Source organism: Bos javanicus, chromosome 5, assembly GCF_032452875.1.
Source record: "Bos javanicus breed banteng chromosome 5, ARS-OSU_banteng_1.0, whole genome shotgun sequence".
Taxonomy (NCBI): Eukaryota; Metazoa; Chordata; class Mammalia; order Artiodactyla; family Bovidae; genus Bos; species Bos javanicus.
In genome coordinates, this window is record NC_083872.1 from 14,608,481 (window position 1) to 14,614,480 (window position 6,000).

Below are 6,000 nucleotides of genomic sequence, written 5' to 3' on the forward strand. Positions count from 1 at the left end.
GAGATTAGAGTGACTCAGTTGCCAGCCAAGAAATGCCAATGACTGATGGTAACCACCAGAAATCAGGGCTTTCCTGATGGCTCAGATGGTAAAGAATCTGCCTGCAATGCAGGAGACCTGGGTTCACTTCCTAGGTTGGGAAGATCCCCTGGAGAAGGAAACAGCAACCCACTCCAGTATTCTTGCCTGGGAAATCCCAGGGACAGAGGAACCTGGCAGGCTACAGTCCATGGGGTCACAGAGAATCAGACAGGACTGAGTGACTAACACACAGTTTCACCAGAAACTAGAAGGAAACAAGGAAGCATTCTACCCAGGGCCTCAGAGGGAGCATGGTCCTGCTAACATTTTGATTTTTGATTTCTGGACTCCAGAACTGTGAGATAATAAATTTCTGTTTTAAGCCACCCAGTTGTGGCACTTTGTTACAGCAGCTATAGATAACTAATACAATATTTAATACACCAGAGTATATCTTAAGTTATGGTGTGAGGTACAAATCTACATTTATCACTCTTTTGATGTGAATAGCTTTTTTTCCTCCAGTGGCATTGCTTAAATAGTACATCATAAACACACACACACACACACACACACTGTTCTATAAAAATAGCTGTTTTACTTTGTATACTTTTATAGTATTTTTATAGTCAGTGCAATTTTATAATGGATTTTAATATCCTGTCTCCTCCTACTACTTCAAATATTCTATTTTGAGCCCTTTAATTCTTCATATGAATTTTTGGCTTAGCTTGGCATGTAACATATCATGGCGCAAAATTGGAATTTCATTTAAACTTTGAGTTATATTGGGGGAAAAGAACATCTTTGCTATATTTAGTTTTACCCATCCATAAGCCAAGTATATAACTTATATATGTGGAAAAGCTTTTATTTTATATGTATTTCTTCTTTGGTGCCTGTTAGCCAATAAAATTTAATGAGTTACTTCATTAAATCTCATGCATCGTTTGAAAGGTTTATTCACAGGTACTTTATAGCTTTCTTTGTATTGTAATTAGTATATTATTTTTCTTAGCTCATACTGCTGTAACAAGTTACCATAAACTGGTGGCTTAGACAACAAGCATTTATTTCTCACAGCACTGGAGTCTGGAAATCCAAGCTCAGGATGTCAGCATAGCTGTGTTCTTGGTGAGTGCTTTCTTCCTGATTTGCAGGGAAGGGTGTCTTCTGGCTATATGTTCATACGGTAAAAATTGAGCTCCCCAGCTCTCTGGCCTCTTATATGGTCACTTGTTCCATTTATGATGTTTCCTCTCTTATGATGTAACTACCTCCCAACGGCTCAACCTCCATTGGGATTAGGTTTTCAACATATGAATTTTGAAGGACACAAAAACCAAGTAAAAACTAGACTGGTCAAAATAGTTCAGAATATCTCTTTTATCATTCTATAGGAATCTTTATTAGCCTTAGCCCTATTACTGCCTATTACTTAAAGTACATGATATTATTTTTGCTTTGCAAGATTTCTTTTGGTTACTAAGTACTTGGAACAACTTTTTTAATTTTTTAATATAATTATATTTCATTTGTGCCCTTTAGATTAGGACCTGCTGGATACTTTTAACATCCAATTTTAGACTTTACACCGTTTGCAAGTTGGTATGTTTGCACTTATTATGATTACTGACATTTCTATTCTATTATGTTCCTTTTAGGACATATAATAATTATGAACATGTATGTGCCTGTGAATGTACAGTATACAAAGTCTCATAGAATTAGTAAGAAACAGCTATATTACAAAGTTCTATGAGTTTTTGCTCATTTCGGTTTTTGCCAAGTATAACATGTGTTGCTTTATTAATTAATGTATTTTTTATTGAAGTATAATTGATTTGCAGCATTATATTAGTTTCAGATATACAGCATAGTGGTTTACTCTTTTTATAGATGAGCTTCCATTGTGGCTTAGCTGGTAAAGAATCTGCCTTTTTATATATACATTTAATTATACATTTAATTTAGATATTCCTTTCTTTCTTTCATCAGCATTTTGTAGCTTCCACGTAAAGATCCTACCCATAATTTGTTAGATTTATACCTAAGTACATCTTTGATTTTTTAAAAAATCTATCTTAAGCATCATTTTTTAAAGTCCAAATACCATTTGTTTATTTCCTAACTACAAGAAAGCAATTGACTTTATGCATTAACCTTATATCCTATGACCTTGCTTTACTCACTTATTAGGTATAGAGGTTTTGTTTTGCTTTGCTTTTTTTTCTGGGCAATTCTTTAGACCTTTCTACCTAGAAAAGCAAGTCTCATGTAATGAAGATAATTCTATTTTCCTTTCCAATCTGTTTAGCTTCTATTTTCTTTTTTCATGGCACTTGTTATTATTTCTAACACAAAACTGAATGAATACAAAGAGGGACACCCTTGCTTGTTCTCAATCAAAAGCGAAAATGTTCAATCTCTCATCATTAAGTATGAAGTTAGTGATAGCTATCTTGGTTCCTGTTCTGTTCCAAGTTGAGAAGGTCTGCTTCTAATCCATACAATTTTTATTATAGATGGTGTTGGGTTTTGTCAGATATTTCCTCTGCATTAATTGTCATGATCTTATAATGTTTATTTTTTAGGCTCTTTATGTGGTAGAGAACAATGACTGAGGTTTGAATGTTGAATCTATTATCTTTGTTTACCTGAGATCAATCCCTCTTAGTGTATAACTTTTGCTAACCATTGTATGATTTGATTTGCTAATATTCTGTTGAGTATTTTTACACCTATGTTCATGAGAGATATTAGTTTCAGAATTAATTTCTTGAAATCTAGTTTTGTTATAAGCATAATTCTGATATCATAGAACGAGTTTACAAATGCCTTTCTGCTTTCATTTTGTGGAAATATTTGTGTAGAATAGTTATCACTTCTGTGTATAGCAGGATTCACATTTATTACTTCAACTCATTTAATAGATATAGACCTTTTCAGATTACCTGTTTCTCCTTTTTTTTTGTACCTGCTTCTTCTTGAATGAGTTTGATAGTGTTTGACTGTCAAGAAATTTGTCCATTTTATTATAATTATTAAACTTAAGGTCATAAATTTATTTATGAAAGTACTTTATAATACTTTTAATGTCCAGAGAGTTAATAGTAATTACCTGCTTACATTTCTGATATTGGTAAATGTAATCTTTTCTCTTCTTTCTTGGTTATCCTGAATAGAGAATCATCAATTTTATTTATCTTTTCAAAGAACCAGCCTCTGATTCTAATTATTTTCCCTATTGTTTTTCTGTTTTCTGCTATACCAATTTCTGCTCTATTGTTTATTATTTATTTTCTTCTATTGCTTTGGGCTTACACTAGTCTTCTTTTAAAACAGTACCACAGAAGCGGATCCTCTTGCCTTCAGCTGGTATTATACATAAACCAACTCAAAGAGACTAAGGATTGACTCTAAGAGTGAAATTTCAGTATTTTTTCCTAAATATGCTCTAAGTCCGTACATGATCAGGAAGCGCTTCTTTATTTTCAGGCTAAATCTCCTCATGCTATAATTTTTAATTTTATGTCATCTATAGAAATAAAGAAATAAATTAAAATGGAAAAAAAATATATAGTTTTCAAATATTCTAACTTCAAGTAACTCTATATCACTTTATACATAGTACAGGTACTTTATAACAAAATATTCCCAATTTTTCCCTTCCCTTAAGACATTGCTGTCATGCATAGGCTATGGTGATCTGATATATTTGATCTATGCTTACTATAATATTCCAATGTCTGAAAATAATACTATTTTTGTTTAAACAGTATCTTTCATATCAATTAGTAAAAAAAAAAATATTTTATTTTATTTCATTATTATATCTCTAATATTCTCCCTTTCTTTTTTAGACTTGAACTTTGATCTTAAGTCATTGTTCTTCTGCCTGAGAAAATCTTTTAATAATTCCCATAAGAAAGGCCTGCTGCTGCTGCTGCTTCTGCTAAGTCGCTTCAGTCCTGTCCAACTCTGTGCGACCCCATAGACGGAAGCCCACCAGGCTCCCCGGTCCCTGAGATTCTCCAGGCAAGAACACTGGAGTGGGTTGCCATTTCCTCCTCCAATGCATGAAAGTGAAAATTGAAAGTGAAGTCGCTCAGTCGTGTCCGACTCTTAGCGACCCCATGGACTGCAGCCTATCAGGCTCCTCCATCCATAAGATTTTTTTAGGCAAGAGTATTGGAGTGGGGTGCCATTGCCTTCTCCGAAGAAAGGCCTAGCCCTGACGAATTTCCTCTGTTTATATTTTCAAAAATTTCTACTTCTCCCTCACTTTTGAAGGATAATTTCACTTAATATAAAATTCTACATTACTGGAGCTTTTTTTTTTTTTTTGCCCTCTTCACACTTTAAATATTTAATTCCATTTTATTTTAACTTGATTTTTTTTAATGCAATGATCACTTTGATTTTTTTCCTTATGTAAAGTACTTATTTTTCTCTGACTGCTTTCACTTTGTTTTACTCTGTCTTAGGTTTTCCACAATTGAATATGATTAATAATATAAACCTAGGTTTAGATTTCTGTTGTTTTTCTTTTGCTTTGTATTTCTCTATTATGATGTTTCCTGAGCTTCCTGTAACGATGTTTTGGGGTCCATAATTGATTTCTTATTTTCTCAACCATTAATGAGGCCTCCCTAGTGGTAAAGAACCTATCTGCCAATGCAGGAGAGGAGGCATAAGAAATGCGGGTTCAATCCTTGGGCTGGCAAGATCCCCTGGAGAAGGAAATGGCAACCCACTGCTTTATTCTATCTTATCCTTGTGATGTTGTAATCATTTTTGTCTTTTGAAGTTGTTCCACAGTTTGAATATTCCGTTTCATTTTTAAAAAGTTCTTTTTCTCTGGAATGTTTCTATTGACCTGTCTTCAATTTCACATTCTTTCCTTGGTGTAATTTATTGTTGATCCCATCATGCCTGATATAGTGCATCAGGTAATAGGAACTGAGAGAAATACCAGTCTCTTACTGTGAGGTCTCTCTTACTTGGCTAGAGGTTGGTCTAGACCACTTAATTTTGCTGTAACTGTAGATTCCAGAGTCTTCCTGTTCCTTAGGTTCTTTGGGTTTTTTATCCCCTCTGCATTTTAGACTTTCCTAAACAGTCCTTTTTAGACATAGGCTGTGCCTTGCAGCTCTTTGAAGTATAATTTACGTTTTGCTACAGACCTTTGGCTGAGGTGGTAAGGTGTTGGAGAGGAAACACATTCTATAACCTCATGATTAAATCTGAAACTCTTAGTTGGCCTGTCTCTAGGCTGTGATCTTTACAAGTGTTTCTCCATTGGCATAGCTTGTTTTTTGTTTTTCCCCTTATATGAGACAGGGTGAGTTTTGAATGTGGGAGTTCTTGATAGAGAAGGAGAAATATTTTCACCTCTGAAGTAGGCCTTTGCTGTAGGAATGTTCTGAGTATACTTCACTTTGGTTACTGATCCCTTCTGTCTGCAGTTCAGTTCAGTTCAGTTCAGTCACTCAGTCATGTCTGAATCTTTGCGACCCCATGAATTGTAGCACACCAGGCCTCCCTGTCCATCACCATCTCCCAGAGTTCACTCAAACTCACGTCCATCGAGTCGATGATGCCATCCAGCCATCTCATCCTCTGTCATCCCCTTTTCCTCCTGCCCACAATCCCACCCAGCATCAGTCTTTTCCAATGAGTCAACTCTTCGCATGAGGTGGACAAAGTACTGGAGATTCAGCTTTAGCATCATTCCTTCCAAAGAACACCCAGGACTGATCTCCTTTAGAATGGACTGGTTGGATCTCTTTGCAGTCCAAGGGACTCTCAAGATTCTTCTCCAACACCACAGTTCAAAAGCATCAATTCTTAGGTGCAAGAGCTAGGAGATCTTTCTCAGATCCATGAGACCACAGCAGGGACAGTCTCTGGAAGTGAAGTCCATAAAATGCTGTGCCTCTCTAAGACTGCAGCTTCCAAACCAGTTCACATTCAGCC